Raw genomic sequence first — 19564 nt, forward strand, 5'->3', positions numbered from 1 at the left:
ACGGGTCAGGCTGTCACCTCATGTTAGATCATCTTACTCAACATACATACAAAATCTGAGACTGGGTAACTTTTCCCAAAATGCTCAATTTCTCTCTCTGTCAATTTTTGCTAAAACAGTAGCTTTCTGCATGAGCAAAAAGTTGATGTTTATGATTACACTTGCAAATGCTAAAGTTTCCCACGAATCAAATTTGAAAAAAACACATTTACCTGACAAGTATACTATTTTAAAATCTTTTGCAGGGAAAAAATATCCATGGTTAGGCAAAAATATAAATAGCAGTCAGCTTGGCGTCATTATCACAGATACAAAAAACATTTGGGGACCTCTTTTATGTGCTGAATATTTCATTCAGTCCTGCAGTGCAGTGACTCCCTAAACCTTTAGTGAGCTGAGCTCTGCTTTTGAGGCTCTAATTTGCTGTTGCCATGACATTGTTAATGTCTGAATTGCTTTTTTTAACCACCCCTCTCCTTTTTTCAGTGTCTTGCAGAGGCATTCTGAAATAGTGGGCAGGAGCTGATCTTGTGGAACAGCCTGTGTGTCCTCAAAAATAACAGAATAGTGTTCGTTTTTACAAGCTGGATGGCTGATACAGTCCTGATGGATGGATAATTACAATCCTGATGGATGATAGCTTTTTAACTGGAGAAACCACAATGAACATATCTGGCCTAGTAAAGCTAATTTTGGCTTTGGGTGGGGAGGGGAGGGGGGGTAGGGTGGGCCTATTTCATCTGCTGGGTTTTTAAAATAGTGACATTCCAAAAAAAAAAGTTAATAAAGAAGCAAAAATTCATTGTTCTCTTATGCTTAATTGGGCTTCCAGAGTGAGTAGAGTGTACAGAATAACATTAATTGCTTGGCAGTGAGTTTATTAACATCCTTGCTGCCCAGATCCAACCGAGAATGGAGAAATCTCTGTCAAGGTCAACCTTAGCAGAACAGCATTGCTTCCTTAGGAAACACTTTTTGCAGGAGATGTACTTCCTTTAATGGGATAATACCTTCCAACTGTCTGATTTCTTAATAACACAGCAGCCTTTACTGGTCAGGGGTTTAAAGAGGACTTTTTTAGTCGTTCTGAAGAATAGACCATCTTGGCACACCTTCCCTGGGCTTGGACTCCTCCCTCTCTTATCAGCCTACCTGGATGTGCACATTCTGCAGCACATCTCCTTTGATACGTGCACCGCAGCAAACTCTCCCAATCTGTAACTGCAGCTACACCAGGCTGACAAATACCCCTTTGCTGGCATGGGTGAGGAGACGGAGCACAGTCTGTCTCTGCTGCTTTCTTGAAGGGCGGATCTCAAGAGTCTTCTGAGCCCAGACATGAAGTGATTCACCTAAAGTCACCTGCTGTCAGCTCCTTCCAGCAAATGCATCCAATACTAGTACTAGTCCCTGCCTCAGCATGAGCCTGAGCCAGACTCCAAAGGTATTTTGATATTGGTATGTCTTCTGGTTACCAAGGCTAGAGAAGTGGAAGATGTTTAACAAGCCTTGAAACTTTAAAAAAAGCAGCAAGCATGACAGAATGAACAACATGTTCTCTAAAGTCACTGTCAGGATCGTAGGTGAGACTTCAGCAGCTGTCACGACGCAGAAGTAATGCTGTCTTTTCTGCAGGCGAGCAGGTGATTACAGCACTCAGAGAGCTGGCCTTGGCTGTCACACTTGGACCCTGCCGGCACCCAGGAAGGGGCTGACACTGGCAGATCCCACGCTCGTGAGCTGTCTTGTATTGTAATGGGATGTGCATGGCTGTAGTGATCTAGTCTGATGATCTAATGATCTAGACTGATGTAGTCTCTTCATGGCACTGGTCTTAATTCTGATGTATGAAGCAGAGACCGAGATCAACTGCTCCCAAATGCTCACTCTTACAGGATAGACAGGGTTCCCTTAATGCCCTGGCCAGATGTATTTGGAGCCTTTTCAATTCGACCTCTGCTGCGATGCTGCTGGCTTCCACCCTGGGCGATTCAGTGGGTAAAGAATCCACTTACTAGGGCTTTCTTAAGTCAATTATATAATTCCCATTCAATGGGAAGAAGAATGGGTCCACAAGTGTTAGGTCTTTTGGGGACATACAGAGTGCAAAGCTCTACTTAAAGCTTAATAGACCCATAATGGCTTTGAATATTTCCTTGCTTTGGTTTCAATTTTTATGGGTATATCTGAAAATAAATAGTGCTCTTGGAATGCACTAACAGTGACATCTGAGTATTTCCAGGAACATACACTATAAAAATGTCTGCCCACCACTGAAAGGAACAGAGATCGACATTTCAGATAACAAATAAATGCCTTTGATTTTCTCTCTGTGCCAAGGAACACTGATATTGTTTCCGTCTCCTGGGTGTTCTTCAATGTGCCTCATTAGGACATTATGAAATGTTGCTCTATTTGTTCTGTTGTAAAATAGCAAAACAAGCCTTGGGGCCAGACTGACTTCAACTGAGCTGGATGTGCACAGGCTGCGGATGTGCCCTCTGTGTGGGGATGCTTGTGCCTGGCGTGGCTGGAGCAGGGAGGGCTGGGAGAAAAGGGAGGAGAGGGAGAGACAAATCCCTGGCAACTTCTCACTGTTTTCTTCTCTTCCAACAGCTCAGCTAAGGAAGGCCCTAACCTAAGGCTGCTACTCTCTTTAATGTAGAGGCTTGGCAAGACTGGTTCTGCTGTGTTAACATGCATCTGCAGGATTTCAAAGGATTTGGCCTTTAATATAGAGGTGGAGGCAAAGCCAGATATAGAGCACATTTAGAAACTGTTGTTTTTCCCAAATTTGAGCTCTTAAGCTAAGCAGATAGCTGAGAAGAGCTCCTTGATAATACCACAGGGACTCTACAGTCTTACTGTGGTTTTTTCACTCTATGAATACCAGGGAAATGTGTTTGGGTTTTTTGTTGTTGGCTTTTTTGTTTTTTATTTATTCTTAATAAACACTTGCAAAGAGCATACCAGAGCACCATTGTTAAAAAAAACCACGCATGGGAAAACTTTCTACAGCTAATTTTGCCACTGCGTTTAGCAAATCTTTGGTGTTCACACCTAACTAAGGAGTCTCTTAATGAGTCAAAGTGGGTATCTGATCGGCACAAACAAGGTGAGTGGCTGTATGCACATACTGACTTATAACAACATACAGAATCAGCCCACACCTCTTCTGCGCTTGCACATGCCATTGTGTTAATGGATAATGTCTAAAACCGCCCTTTGCTAATCCAGTCATGTTTACTTAACCACATTAGCCCAGTTACTCCCAAGATCTTTCCCTCTCAAATGAATAATCTTCAAGTTCAAGTGGCGAAGGCCCATTTCCATTTTTAGAGATTTGAATGTCCGCCACAAACTCAGATGTAGATTGCCCTGGAGATCTACCAAATAAGGACTCTTGAAAATTCAGTCCTTTTGGAAAGGTCAGAAGTGACTACGACTGCAAAATCTTTTCTAGCCTGGCAAGCTTGCTCTGAGTTGCCATGCTTTGGATTAAGTGACCTCTGACTTTGGACAAAGCTTTAACAGTGTCTTTTAATCCTAGGTTTTCAGACGTCATGATGGGATGTTGCCATGTGAGCTCACATCAGCTTTATGTACAAATCGAAGTGGCACATAATTGCTGGTTTCAAACCCTTGAAGAGTTTGCCCTGCATGATATAGTTAATACAGAACTTTAAAATACTGTAATGGAGCAAATTAGAGTGGCGTGAAATAGGATTGTAGTTACAAACATCTAATTAGAAAGCACTGTGAATTACACACTTTTTATAATATATAAGCTGGTTACAAATAGGACAGCTGGATAGACTAACAAAAAGTTGCTTCCTGAAATCTGGTGATGCAAAAGAGTATTACAGGATTGGCTCTCTCACCAGAAACCATAGCATTTTAAGGTCTTCCTGCCTCAAACCCTGGACAGCTGTTTCCCAGGATAGCAAAGATTAGTTTCCCTACTTCCTCAAGCAAGAATTAAGTCTCTCAGCTTATGTTTTCTTCTGGGCATAGGCTAAGGGGTCATTGACAACATTTGAAAAGTTTTTGTTTGAAGATGAGCTGCTTTCACTAAGAAATAATCTCCCACCCTACTTCACCTGTATCAGCCTAGCAGACTGGGTTGCTGATACAGAGGGTTCCTGGACCCGATCCTCTGTTCATAATGGGCATGGCTCCACCACCTGTGTGAGGACTTTCCTTCTGGGGCACATGGAGATGGTGGTAGCAGCAGGACCTCATTGCATAGGCTGCAGAGGTTTATCATCGCCTGCAAAGGTATCTGCCTTCCTCCACCTACATGTGGACGTAGGAATGACTTTGCTGAGATAGGTATCTCAGGGCCTGATGTGTGAAGAAGGCAGGACGGCTCCTTTAGAGACATTATGGCAACGTGCAAACCCAGAGGAACTGTCCTTTTCTCCTCTGGCACTGCTTGCTTTTTGCTGGAGGAGTCCAGCTCCCAAATGAATGCCCTGAGAATCACTGTGCGCCTGGGGGCATTTCTGTGAGGCACACTGACTTGGTCTGACATTTAATAAACTGCTTTGTTTTTAGTTTTTTTTCTTACTCACCAATTAAAGTGCCTTGTTACCACAGCAGCAGAAGGACATCAATAAAAGCATGGGAAGAGCAGGGTTGTGTTACCCTCAAGAACTCAGGCGGCAAAAGCATCGAAGCCTCATCTGCCCTCTCTGCACAGAGTGGCTCTGTCAGTCTGTCCGTCTGTGCCATCAGGGCTGCAGGGCCCTTCTGTTTTGACTTGGTACGAGAGAGAAAATGTACAGGCAGGATTTCCAGGGTTTCTTTCCTGACATCTCACCTTAGGGGGTAGAAAAGGAAGCCTAACTCCATACAAATAGTCTTGAGCAGTGTATATGGCACAAAAGGCTTCTGGCCACGCTTTCAGAGGGGTGTTGAGCGGGAGGTGTGTGCTCAGGGTGTGTTGGAAGTGAGCACAACAGCATTGCTGTCTCTCCGCAGAGGGGCACTGCGGCATTTTGAAGCCCAGGGATGAAGGCCTGGTGGTGAGGATGGTCCACGTGAGCCATCTGCCCTCTCGGGTCGCTCTCTGCCACACTGTGTCGTATCTGCAGAGGCAGAGCCTGCTCTTGGAGACAAGCCATTCCCAGTGATAATGCATGGGACAGCTTTAGCCCTGTTTATTTCATCCTGTCCTAGTCAAAAGCTCAACTTGTGGGTGAAAGGAATAGCTATTCACAGAGCTAGGAAGGTACATGCAGATCTGACCTTTAGAACAACCTTTTACAGTTACGGAGATGCTACTTTTACCACTCCACTACTTGATAACCTTTTTAGCATTCAGCTAGAACCTACTACCCCTTTCTTTCCTGTAAGAACAGGAGGCAACCACCTGAGAAGTTTGCTGGTGGTCCTGCACGTGAAATTGGATCTCATTTCCTTCTGCACGTCAAGTGCTTTATTTGTGACTGCTTCTAGAATATGTCTATCCAGATTTAGGTGCTAGGCACTGCTTCAGATGCCCTGGATTTATAGCTTTAATTTTGTGTGTGTGCACCAAGGTGCTGACAGTTCAGCTAATTGTTTCACACAACGTCCTGATGTCTGGTTCAAACCCACTATTACAGTAACCCACAACAGAGGCCAAGGGCTGGGTCTCTGTGGCTTTGGAAGAATTTAATCTCTCAGAGCTAACACCTTTACTGCAAGCATTAACGGGCACTTTTCATTAGCAACCTCCTCTTCCAGGACAACTGAGTGGAAACAGAAATTAAGTCGGTGTCTCCCTGTGGTGTGCCTGGAATTGGGCTGCTGTTTGCAGAGGATACTTGAGAGAAGCTCACCTGAATCATGACACTCACTATGGAAGGAAGCACCAGTGCTTCCCCCAGCTCCTGCCCCAGAGGAGAGGAGCTGTCTGGTTCAGTGAGGAAGAAATAGAGCAAAGTCAGCCTCATCCCTGCCCACCTGAGAAGATCCCAGTCTTTAGCCTGTGGATGATCACTCCTCTGCTAGAACAGCCAAGAGAAGAATCCAGTTCAGTGCTGGTGAGTGGGATAGGGACAAATGGTTCACTGGAAACTGTCCTGGCACTATTAAACCTCCTCCCTGGTGTTGAGTGTAGCAATCTGATCAGTAATTCCTCGTCTGAACAAGGAACTGCATAATCAGTATGAAGGGAAATCTGATTTTTCTGGCTCAGGGAACTTGCTGGACTAATTCTCCTGATCCCAGACAACACTCTACAGCTTCTTACGGAAAAGGGCTTATAACTGCATGGTGTGGTGGTGCTGCCTGATGTGTATAATAGGGTTTGTAAGGGCTGCTGGAGATGAACATCTGTTTACGTCTGGAATTTAACTCGCAAAAAGCTGGTGCTTTGCGGTGGACTCAGCCCCTGACCTCGGTTCTCTTCCTAAAGAGTCACTGAAGACTCACTTAGTGCTGGAACTAATTCCTGGCGATCTCTTGGAGGATTTCATGGCAAGTCAGATAATGATAGTGTGGAGATAGGCTTCCCCTCCCCATCAGCCCCTGCTGTTTATTCGCTGCCCACTCTTTCTTTGCAAAGTTTATGGCAAAGGAAAAAGAGACATTGACTGTCCACTCACTCCATCCTTTGTGCTCTTGGATCGGCCCAGAGAAATGAAGCTGAAAATGCATGCTGACAAGCAGAATGGCCCCAAAACTGGGGTCTCGTCTGCCCAGGATTTTACGGGACAGATGATTAGTGGTAGAAAGGCAGGTAGAAAAGCAGGTAGATGCTGCCTGTGTGGATTACTATTAGCAGCTCTGTCCTCATAATCTTTCTTCTTCCAAATAAATCTATGAGCTGATCATGCTTTCTGGTTTGAAATGTGCTGGACATGGCTCACTCCTTGGCTTTACCATGCAGTGGTGCCAGGGAAGGAACACTGGAGACATCTGCATGCGGCGGCGTGGCTGGCTTGTGGTTGCAGGCTGCTGGGGGACCTCGAGTGTGGCAACTGCCTGAACAGGGCCAGGCTTTGCACCCTATGGGTCCTTCAAGTATGGGAAGAAGGGAGCCAGAAAAGGGGTGTCTGCCCAAGAGGTGGCTTTTAAGGTGATTCAATACAGTAAAATGTCTGTGTATACAGCCCATGACTGTGAAATAGGTAGAGGTATAGTTTGGGTCCCGCTCCTCTTAGTTTCTGAAACCTCACAGCCTGAGAGCCTTAATGCTGAAATTGCTCAGAGTCCTCATGCTGAGGGATAGGCTGCCTCCTCCTGGTACATAATTCAGGGCCTTAGGGTTGAGGTTGTTTTCTGTGTTTACTTTTATTTTGCTTGGATCACCAACAAGAGATAGTAGATGCTTGTCTCTTAGTCCACAATGACATAAAAAGCAGCTCAGCTAAAAGCTCAGCCCTGCGGAGCCTTGTGTGCTGCTACAAATCATCCTATAGCCTTCCCTGAGGTTTTGTTCTTGGAGAGAAAGTTGAGAAAAATAAGGATTTTTGCCTACTTACTCGTCACAAGACCAGTCTGAACTTGGCTCATGATCCACTGTAATGCTGAATACGGTCTTTTCAGCCTTGCCGTGTCTTTTGCCTCTGGAGTAAATTAAATACAGAAGCCTGCAACAGCAGCATGCATACACCAACTGCGGACAGCAGATTTAACCCCATGCCATTTTCCAGGTGAAGGATCTCACCAGTGGAAGTGAGCAAGGGAAGACATGTGCGTGCCACAGCAGCTAAGATAAGCAGAACTTGAACTTGCTAGCAAAAAGCTGTGTGCCTTGGGAGGGGTCGCCTGCAATGCACGTCAAGGGAAGCTGTAGTAAAATAAAAGTCCGTTTAAAACTAAGGGACTCAAACAAGGACAGCACAAATATCACCAGTTAGAAACCTTTGCATGCCTCATAAATATGACAGTGGAACTTGGCAAGAGAAAAGGCTTCCTAAGCTTACAGTACCAATAACAGCAATTAAGGAGAATAAAAGCTGGAAGAAAAATGGATTCGAGACCGTTGGCTAAGGTGCTGGTAAGGTGGTGAGGAAAAACTAGCCTACAATTCCCCCATCTTTGGCATCCACAGAAATTTCTCACTGCGCCTCCAGATAGGTTGTGTTGCCAAAACCTGCCCTGCATAAAAAAAAAAGTACACAAATGCAATAACGTGTAGAAGGGAGGAATGGAGATGAGACCTGGTTATCACTTACTCAGAAGAAACTAATTCATAATTTTACAGAACTAACTCAGCCTTACTGGATGGTGACTACTGAGATCTCTTTCTTCTCAGAAAAATTTTCCTTTGTTGCCTGGAATATCATTTACCAGCACTAAAAGGTCTCATAATTTTAAATGAAAACTCAACAAAATTAGCAAGCCAAATATTCTCCTAGCCTCAGAAAATACCCTCTACTTCTCTGCCGCTGCCTCCTGTTGCTCAGCTTTGATCACACAGAGGGACAGGCATGGGTGGGAACTGGGTTGTGCGGCACTCCCAGGGGAGTGAGCACAGCTGTGTCCCGCTGTGCCCCTCCCAGGGAAGGCTTGGCAAGGAGGCATCCTCCTGTGGAGTGCAGCAGCTGCTGGGAGGTAGGAGGGAATAGGATGGGACCCTTTTTGCTTCCCAAACTATTACCTGTGAAGGCTGTTTTGGAACTGTAAGTCTGCTTGCATCTTCTCTGTTTAATGGATGCTTGTTTCCTCTGTGCAATGTATTCCCCTCCCATCCCTACTTGTAAAACCTCCTAAAATTGGAAGCAATTTCTCTGGAGAACAGTGTCTCACTCCTGTTTTGCTGTGAGCCTATCTAAAAAGTTGTATGAAACGCGTGACCCAACCAGATATCTGTAATGTATATCCAGCAAGTAAAATTGGATTAGTTAACCCCTTCCCACAAAGGAGAAAATGGATCTGAGGGATAGTTTCAAACTGCAGAGGTGAGATCACAAGCAGACAACAACCATACAGCTAACTGGGACATGTTAAGTCTACTCTGGGACTGTTCTTATGTGTCACTTGATTCTCCATTCCCATGATTTCAGTGTAAATCAAGAGTAATTCCCCTCTAATCAATGGAGTTAATCTAGTCTTAAACCAGTCTGTAGAAAAATGAAGAGTTAATTATAAATACCTGACCTAGGGGAATAATTTCTTATCGGGGAAAAGTATCTAGCAACACTCATGCCATCAACACAGACGTAATATGCTGCAAACCAGAAACTCCTACAGCCCTGGAAGATGAAGAGCACAGCAGAAAGGAGGAAATTTGTTCAAAGCCTGTGGGTAAGATTTTATTTGGCTCCTGAGGGGGTTTTGACACTCAGGAGGGATGTGCTACGCTGCCTGGAGCGATTCCGGGGAGACATGCAGCAGATGTGGGTCTCTGCCAGGGAAGGATGAGGCATCCTGGGGCCCCCAGTGGCTACCTATCAAAACCCCTAAACCAGACACAGGCTGACACATGTGTCCTGCACTTTTTTCCTGCACTTTCTCTTTCTTTGACCACAAGACTAAATATTGCCATGGTGCAAAATGATACTGTTTTATAGCAGCTCTTGAGGCTTTGCTGTTTCTCGTCTTCATTTGAAGCTGGATTTTTTCTTTCCTTTGAATGAAACTCTGGGAACTCCTGCCTGGCTTCCTGCTGCAGGAGTCCTGACCTGGGTGAACGGCATCTTTGGGCTCCTGCTGCCCTGGGTGAGGCTGGTCCCTGCTGCACCCATTGACATCCTCATGCCCCAGTCAGTAGGTGAGGCTGATGTCAAAGCAGTAATAACAGCTGTTAACTGAGTTCCCATGCAGTATCTTTAATCAATTACCAATGTACACAATACTGATTAAAAGCTTTAGTAAAACCTGTATTCCGGTAATAAAATCCTCATGTGTGGCAGACCTTCTGCCATCCCCATGACTGATGCAGTACAAGGGAAATGGTCAAGGTACTGCTGTCTCACTATGCCTCTGCTCGAGGGAAGGCAGCTGTCCTCACAGTGGCTGCAAGAGCCCCCTCCCTGTCTGGCTTACCCAGGCTATGAGGAGCAGCCACTCACTTGTGAGGGAGAGGTTGCCCCTCAGGAGGAGCAGGGTGGCGTGGGGCTTGGGTGCAGCCTTGGCAGGTTTTACTTTCCTCAAGGGCAGTGTATCGGCTGGGAGCTTCTGCTTCCTCACCTCACCAGCTCAGCAGAATTCCCCTTTTGGAAGGATGCCCTTGGACCTGGTGCTCTTGCAAGAGCACAACACCTGATGTTGTGTCTCCTGGGGGGCTGAATTGCTTTCAGGTCTGTGGCCAGAGCAGACCACAGCAGGAGAATATTGTGTTTTAAGTTTATTAGCACCCAGTGTAAACAAGGACCATGTTCCCCATCCCTCCTCTCCCACATGCCCAGGCACAGCAAGGCAGCTGTCCCAGCTCTCCTTCCTCCCTCCCAAGCTGTCCCAAGCCCAGCCTGCCTGCAGTAGTCTTGCTGTTTTGGAGAAAAGCCTGCACAATCCCTCACTGCAATCCCTGAATAAACATCAAATGACAGAACCAACGGAGAGGTCCCTTCCCAAGACATTTGTTTTATACCTTTTTGTGAGTTACACACCAGAGATCTGTTTAAGGCCAGGGATGCCCTTTATAAATATTTTCATTTTATATCGGGAGACATTAAAATAATAGGAACATCATAGAAGGCATTCAGAAAACAAATATTTTAAATGGCACTCCTAAAACCGGTGAGTAAGCAGCATGACTCAGCAGCGCTTCCCAACCCTTCCCAGAAGAGATGGAAATAAATCCACTTAATAACTGACATGTATTTGAAATGTGCTGAGTAGTTTGTAGTTATCTGCAATTGCTGCTGGGGAGAGCTGACTTGCAGTCATACCTGAAGACAGCACCCTGCTGGCACCAGGCAGCAGGCAGACGCAACCTGAACTTCAGTCTCAAACATGGTTGTGACTTTCTGGAAGGATTTTAGCGAGTGCCTGATCACCCATATAGTCAGAAACACGTATAATCATCTTTGAAGACTCTGCCATGGTGTGTGCTTAGTGCCTCAGCTGCAAAGTACATCAAGTAACTAGACGTATTTTATTTTCTGGCTTACAGGTTTTTCAATCCCTTTATGGACAGAAAGGATCTAGAGAAGGGCAAACAGTATCTGACTGTGTTCACCAACACCAGATGCTGCTCAGGGCAAGGCCACTGCTGCCTGCTCTACGGGGAGTGGCTGTGTTGAGCCCCATCGGATAGGCTGAAATCTGCCTTGGCCGGGCCGCACTGCCCTCCAGGAAGGAGCGGATGGTTGTGTGGAGCTGGCCTGCACCTGACCTGCATCCCACCCTGGGAGCAGGAGCTGCCAGGAGGCCCCTTTGTGGGCAGTGGGGAGGTTTTCGCCTTCCTGGGGATCTGCTCCAGCTGTCCTCTTCTGCAAAATACTTTTGAACACCTCATCTTTTGTGTTGTCCCACTCTATCACTTTCCAGGGGCTCCCAGAGAGCCATCTTCCACTGGTATCTTGTGGGAATGGAAGGCAGCACCCTGCCTCTTATTAATTCACGGCTAATATCACACTCCCGTGGCTGCTTTGCTCTCCCCTATGTGCCAACTGCTTCCCTGTCACACCACCTCCCTGGCAGCCCTAACTGCGGCTGCATTTGAATAACAAATCTCAGAGGGGAAGGCAGGCAGCCCTTCTTCCAAGGGAACAGAGTTGTTGGGTTTTTTTCTTCTTTTCAAACTAAAAATACTCCCTGCATCATCATAAAAAAAAAAAGAACAGTAGGAAAAACATAAAGCTTGTGGAGGAAAAACACATCCCCCTCTCAGTGAAAAGAGAGAGCTTGCAAGCTAGGACTAACCTCCCGACAGCACAGGGTCTGCATTTTCACAGATGAACAGGGATGTTGGACAGTTCTGGGGGAGGTGGGGATCCTTTTCAAGGATCCTTTGGAGTACTAGCATTCATTACTCAGAAATCAAGCCTGAAATGGCAGCTGAAAGCAGAGGCACCAGAAAAAAAAAGCAGCTCTAAAGATGGATTTGCACCTGAAGAGGTTATGCTTTCCACCAGCCAGGGAGCAAACATGCCAGGAGATTCATCTGACAAGCTTTTTGCCTTGGTGGCTAGCTGAAGAGAAAGGCAATACTCGTAATTTAAAAATCACCTTTCGGTATTTCCTGTTTTCACTGATCCTCCCATACACTGATGTCCTCAGGCCTCCCTTATCCCTCTAGAGTTCTAATGCCCAAAGGGCTGGTTGGCCTTTCAAGAGCAGATTGTCCTGATGGCATGGAGAGAAGAGGGAAAGTGCTACAAGCTTAAGCCCATGCCCAGCTGGAATTTCCTTTCCTGGCACCAGTGATTGCTGCCTTGTCCTCTCACTGTGTCTCTCTGGGGAGACTCGGGCACCATCTTCTTTAAAGCCCTCTTCAGGTGGTGAAAGATGTGATTAGATTCAATCTGGAGCTTGGAGTTGGGGCTAGATGACTGCTCTCTCTCTTATCAATGATCCCCTGAGACATCTCTTTCTGTCCTCTGTTTTTCTTCAAAAGAAAATTAAAAGTCTAATTTTAATTGATGGCATCTGTTCTGGTCAGTGGTTTTATAGGACAGTTAGCTATAACACTAATTCAGAACTGGGAAGGCATGGATGGCAAGTGTCACCAATCTACAGTGCCTGCCTGACGCCAAGCGCTCACCAGAGAAACAGATCTGAGTGGCATTTTGAGCTGTGACTCTCCTCTGGCTCACTTAGATATGATGCTGAAGTATATTTTTTTTCCCCAGAAATGTGTTTCTTAGGAACAGGTTTCTGCCGTGCAGAGGGACTGGGAGACCAGGTGAACTTCTATCCCACCCCATCCCGACTGCTGCCCATTCCCCACCAGCCCACAGTGTCTGGGAGAACCCAAAAAGCAGACCCAGTGTTTACATTTGAGTGAGGATTAAAGCATTGCCATGCCAACACCATTGATATCATCCTGAAGCAGGACCAATGTGAAAAACATCATGTTGGCACATCAACTGCTCAGTAAGGTGGCAACTTCCAGAGAGCAGCCTTCCACATGACATGTGTTTCCAACTTGTTATGCGACTGCCACCCACTCTCCCCTGCCTCTTTTTGGCTCCATTTCACATGCCCTTTTTTCACTCCTTAGGAATTTTAACTAAAAATGGGTACACTGGGCCACCCTGGGGAAGTTTTGGATTTTAGAGCTATCACTGACTGATAGTCTTCTGCTGGAAGAAAGGTTAGCTGATACTGCCTTTGGGTACAGCGGTGCCTGTGCAATTCAGTTGCTTGCTTAGAGCACCTAGCTGTTTCCACTGCTATTATATTTTCTAGGCTATTTCTATTTGAGTCCCCGTTCCTCCCCTTCTCCTCAGGGCTGGTATCATCTCTCTCCTTCATAAACTCAGGATTTCTTCCTGTCCACAAGCACTGTTACATGTTTGCAGAAGACTGGGATTCTGACTGTTGTTCATCACCACTACTGCTGCCCTATAAATAGCTGTAATCGGTGCGGTGCCAGAGCTAAGATCACATTTTAGCCCTCAATGAATGGCCAGTTTCCTACTGTAATTACCCAGGTTGGAAAGGAGGACAGACTGACAAACTTAGCCTAAGTAAAACTCTACATGAAGACTTGGCAACCTCCAACCCTACAGCCTAGTTATTTAATTGGATGGCTCTACTAGGCCAAATTCTGTCTGCAAGAGCAAGCCATGATGTGTTTATAGCCATGACACAAGCTTATTTTGTCTCCCTTCTAAATGCTCTCTTTATTAGTAGCATGACTACAGCAAACCAGACACTGGTTCTGGGGTGATCTTTTTTGCTATATGAAGATCATCGAATGTCATCAACTTGATTTGATGAACATGACTTCAGCTTTGCAGAAGCGCAGAGTCAAGCTGTGCTGTTGCTGCTGCAGCAAAGCAAGGTCTCCTGGGTCCGGCTGAGGGTCTCAGCCAACCTGGCTGGGACATCTTTGAGTTTGACTCCCCCTAAGAGGTAGAGAGAAGTCACGGAAATAGACTATTTCAGGCTCTTTTAGTTGATGCAAAGGGCTGTCATAAACTGTCTTCACACTCTGTTGTTACTTTACTGTGATCATTTATTAGGGAAAGATTTTTATATTTTCAGGGACTCAAGAGATTGGAAGGTGGCAAAGGAGGAAGATACATTAGTGGGATGTGGAAGATGGAGCTTTTGCTTAGAGAGACTCCAGAATAAACGCAGCGAGGCTGGTGGGTCACACACCATGCACCATGCACAGAGAGTTCACTCTGGGATTTCCCTTGTTCTTTGCTCTCTCCCTCTTTCTCCTCCTGCCTCATTTTGCAGCAACAATTCGCAATACACGGGCCATCTCAGCCAGCAACAACAAGCCTTTCTTGAATGAGCCAACCATCTCCCCGGCAACAAGGCAGGCTGTGAAAATAAGTGCTTTCCTTTCTGTTTCATGTTTCCCACCTCTCAAGAAATGCCCTGCCTTTCATTTGTCTCCACTACTCAAAAACATGAATGATGGTAACTGAAATGCACCTCATGGAAGGACAAAGAGGGAGATGAACAAGAAAGATGTTTTTGGTCTTAATGGAAGAGTGACAAAACTTTACACCTTAGTGAAGGGCAGGCTGAAATATTTGTCCAGCACTGTTACAGTGATGAACCCAGCTTACCTAGTATAGCAGGAATGGTTATATGTATGCTGTGGCTATTCCATGCAGAGAGCAAGCTGACTTCAGCTGCAGCTGGACATCCAGACAAATGTTGACACCAGGCAAAAATGGGGTAGCTAATGTCCCCCATATGCCACTTTCCCTTTTCTCCCACTCCATCGTGTTCCTCTACAAAGCAGCCCTAAGTTACTGTTCACCGCGGTGGAGTTCCCATTATTTATAACAGCAGAACAGCAAGGGTTGGCCATATCCCCACTGCAGCATCAGAAACCCAGGAATCCCGCATCCATCCCCCAGATCACCCCATTAGCTACCAGTCAGCAAACAGAGGCCTCCTACCAGCATGGTGGGGCCTGATTAACCTTGCCTGCCCTCCCCAAAGTTATTAGCAGCTTTTTGCCATTTCTCAGAGAGCCTGGGTTAGGGACATGCAGTAGAAGCCAGCTGGTCTAAACAGATACCTGCCTGAAATGAAGTAAAATCCACAAATATCTTGAGCTGACAAGTAGAAAAAGCCAGTTACACAGGAGCAGGTCTTACAAGAGAGCTCTTCCCACATGCTTCTCCCTTCCAGCGACTGGAAGGCAGCAGGGGACAGCAGCTGCACCCCTGGTCCTGCCACTGCCTTCAGTCATGCTACTGTCTTTGGCACATGTGGAGGGGATGAGCTGGAGGCACCAGGTTTCTGTATGCACCCTGCTGTTCAGAAGCAGGTTAGACGCAGCTCCAGTGCATGTGGCCCCCTTTGCCAGCTGCCTCAGGTGGGCTGTTCAATTACACTAAACAGATTTTTTTCTTAATATTTCTAGCCAGTAGTTTAAAATGTTCCAGGAACATCTTTGGTTAGCTCACATTTCAGGAGTTACACACTGTATGCAGCATAAGGTCATCACAGACACATTTTTCTACAAAGCCTGAAAGAAAAAGGTTCCCTATCAAAAATTTTTAACACTTTACTGCTTTATAATTTTCCTTTTCACAGCTGAAGCAGAGAAATTTCCAGACTCCCACTGGGAAAAAATGTTCAATTTGAAAGTCACCACCTGCCACCTCTGGACCCCAAGCACTGGACCTGTGACCCTGCCACTTCAGACACTTGTATCTGAGCCACGCAACTGATATTGGGATTCTCTGTTGAGTAATTTCTGAACAATTTCTGCCTGTTTCTGTCTGGTTTATGCTAATATGAACACGCTCTACAGCTGTTTTCATACCAGCGTACATAGGGCGGCGTGCTTGCCTGGGCCGGCTCATTGCTGCCCAGGACCACTCCAAGCTGAGGGCACCCCCAGACCCCCCAGTCTTGCTGCGCCTCTGGCATTTCGCCGGAGTGGGATTGCAGGTGCTGCATTTCCAAGCAGCTTCTGAAGTCAGCATTGACCCACTGAGGAAGAGATTTTACGCTCCTTCTGGTTGGGATTTCTGAAGCCAGACTTCAGAACTGGCTCTTCAGATGAAGAGATGAAATTCCATCACTTCCCTGCCCTTCCTGCTTGATCAGATCCAAACACTTGTACTGACTTCTAGATTCCTGGCTTTAAATCTCTATTTCCCGTTTGCTCTGCTTGGGTACACTGAAAGGGAATCCGTGAGGAGCTTCCTTTATTAATATATTTGCACTTCAGCGAACTGTTTAATCCAGAGGGTACGAGTTACGGCCTGACTCTTTCCTGCCTGTTAATCTGATTATAAGGGTAAGGACTGAGTAGTGCCTTAGTAGTGCCTCTCCAGTGCCAGGTGGAGAGTTGTGAGTACCCTGGTGACACCAAGCCTCTGCCCCTCTTCCTTCATGTAACCCCTTGCTCTTGGCTACTCAGGGATATGGACCTAGCGCAGTGGTGGCCCTGGAGATGAGGAACACCCATGGATGCTGCTCCTCCTGCAGCTGGCTCCTGTCTCCTCCCTGACAGCTCCTTTTTCACCTGCCCCCTTGCAACACATAAAGGCTTTATGACTTTGCACTTGCACAGCTTTTCTGGAGTTTCAGACTGACCTTCCAGGCTGTGCACGGTGATAACGTGCCATGAGCTGGCAGGATGTGCTCCTGCCTCCTTGCGCTGAAGGACAGGAAACAAGGACCTAGGTGCTGCCCGCAGCCCATAAACCTTTCGTGAGCCAGGCATGCCTGCAAGAAAACCCACTCCCCTGAACAAGAAGCATGTATAAAAGTGAAATCCTACATGCAGACTGTTTTGTTCTCAACCTGGGGACAGGTCCTTGTCAGCAGAGAGGGTCACCGAGACCTGGAGCATCTGCTTTTCGTGATTTATTTTGCTTTTTTAGCTCATATTTCCTACATTAATCTCACTTTGACTGAAAAAAGCTAAGGGATTTAGTCTGGACTCTTCCCTCAGTCTTCCGCTTCTATTAGACTAAATACTGGAGATATAATTTTGGGCAGGAGAAAAATGAGAACAGTGAGAGAAGGTTTGCTTATTTTACCTAAATAACAAAAGCACAAATCATCTCATTCACTTTTATTAAGTAGGGAAGGATTTTTTTTTCTCCAAACATTGTCAGGGTGCCATTTGGAGGGGCAGATGCATCTCCAGTGAAGTCAGGGTAGGGAAGCTGTAAGCAGCCCCTGGAAAAACCTGTCCTGGGCCTGTGCCCTCTCCTTTTCTGCTGCTGGATCAGGCTTAAGCAGCCACGGCCCCAGCTCCCCTTCCTGAGTTCTCTTCTCTTGAGGGCTTAAGTGATGAGTAGGGGAAAATCCCCCACTAAAAGATTTACATTGGAAACCCTTGACTGAGGAATGAATTTTGAAATACAAAAGCTTTGCCTGAAAAGGGATGAACCATGTAGCATAATACTGAACAAATCGCCTGTTTAATGGCCTCTTTATAGTAGCTGTGCATTAATAACAAAAGCGGGGTAGCAGAAGCCATGTGCTTCTTTGTAAGATTAAAATAAATACTAATTCATACTAATGCCAGCAACTTTCTGTGGAGGTTGTCTAAAAGAAAGGAGCAAATGGAAGACCATGGCCTGAGAGACTTGGTTTCTTTCCCCTCCACCTACTGCTGGATGAAGGAATATTATTCCCATCTATGAAGGGAGAAGATACTCTGAATCAGCCCTCCCAGACTGTTGTTTGGTTTATAGTGGTTTATTGCAGGCTTGTCTCTAAACAGTCAGCATGACAGCATTGCAAGACAGGAGCAATTCCTCTAGGACTAAATACCTTAGGGGAAACTAGGTAGGGGAGAACTTAATCTAACTTGCTTTTTACTTTGCAAGGCGTAACTCAGGATCCCTACTGCCATAAAACATAAATTGATGCAAGAGTGGTTCACACTAGACATAGGGAGAAACCTTTTAATCATGCGGACAGTAAAGCAGTGGACCAGGTTGCCCAAAGATGCTGCACACTCTCTGCCCTTGGAGGATTTCGGACCCAACTGGATAAAGCCCTAAGCAACCTGGTTTGACCTCAGAGCTGACCTTGCTTGAGCAGGAGGTTGGGCTAGATGCTTCCTGAGCTCCTTTCCAGCCCACGTTATAGTATGATCCTAGGAACATTTGGCATCTTTTCCACAGGAATATGAACAGATGCAACATTTTGTGCAGCCCAGTACTCCATCTCTCCTTCCTGGCAATCCTGATAACAGCTCTTGCCCTCTACACCCCATACTTTGCCAGGCCTGGCACTAAAGCAGTACTGAGTTTCCCTCCTTGAATTAGGACTTCAGGCATTAAAGAAAGAAAATAAATTTTACATTTTAAAGCTGTCTGCCACAGACAGGCTATCAGACATGGAGAATGATTTGTTTCTGTTTGCTTGGGCATAGGTTTTTAGCTGAGACAAGATACGTTGCCTTGCTGAGAGCTGAGTCACCGAGTAATCAACAGATTAATGTATTCAGTTTGAAAGCCATCAGCATTAGTTCTCGGCAAGCTCACAAGAACTCCATTATGGTATCACCTCTACATTTAGGATGGAAATGTCTTCAGGATTTAGAGTTCCTGTGGGAAAAAATCCCTAGATGCAAAGAAATCAAAATATCCCTTTGCAATTGGGAGACATAAGGTACCTCTTCATACAGTGACACGACTGCAGGATTTGGCACCCTTTCTAGTGAATGCTTTTATTATCAACCCTCAGATAAGGAGTTTGGAGTATGTTGTACATCTGTCATTCAATAGTTACCTAAAAATAGTCATGATAAACTCAGTGGCATACAAGACTTGCCTTTACCAGGTCTTTAATCTGAAATTATTTTATTTCCAGTGAAACCAAGTAGTTTTACTTTCTCCAGGATGGAAGCATGCAAAAAGGGTGGTCTTGACTCCTCTAGGGCTCAGAGTTTCTCTGTGTGGGCTTGGACTGAGTCAGAAATGCAAAAAGGAGACACACAGGCTGGCAGGGGCACCTCACAGAGGAGCCACTGTTTAAAAATAGGGAGCCAGTTAAAGTAACAACAGAGTAGCAACTGTAAAAGGACAGGCTGGCTGAGGTGTGTGGCATGAGAAGGCTGCCAGACACCACATAGTTATTCTGATAAGACACATGCTAACACTGCAGCCTAAGACCCTCTCCATATAAACCTCAGTGAAGTAAAACCTCCTCTTGTTTGCAAGCGAAATTGCTGTTTGGGTACACTTGAACGGGGCATGTGTGAGTAAAAGCCAGTCAAGCCCCTGCAAAAGTCAAGTTACTTCAAAAAGCTTTCCTATATTAGCAGGGTGGTAGAAGAGATCTGAACAGCAGCAAGACTCCTCCCTGAGACATTTCTCCTTGCAGTCTGTAGACAGGACATGTTCTCACTGTTTCCCCAAGACTGACAGTATCTCCATCTAGGCTGTTCCTAGATAACAGAATTTTTTTTACTGGCCTGGCTAGTGCCAGGGCATGCAAGGTTGTCGCTGTTGTAACACAGAGGCCCCCAGGACTACACTTCCTAGCATAGGTGTACAAATGGCACGCCATTTGC

At 45.9% G+C, this 19564-nt stretch overlaps 1 protein-coding gene across 2 annotated transcripts in view; it reads right to left on the minus strand.

Annotated features, from left to right (window-relative positions):
• GNAO1 (G protein subunit alpha o1) overlaps positions 1 to 19564 on the minus strand; it is a 146830-nt gene that overhangs the window by 75970 nt on the left and 51296 nt on the right. The window lies entirely within an intron of this gene.

The sequence above is a fragment of the Phalacrocorax carbo genome, chromosome 8, assembly GCF_963921805.1.
Source record: "Phalacrocorax carbo chromosome 8, bPhaCar2.1, whole genome shotgun sequence".
NCBI classification, from domain to species: domain Eukaryota; kingdom Metazoa; phylum Chordata; class Aves; order Suliformes; family Phalacrocoracidae; genus Phalacrocorax; species Phalacrocorax carbo.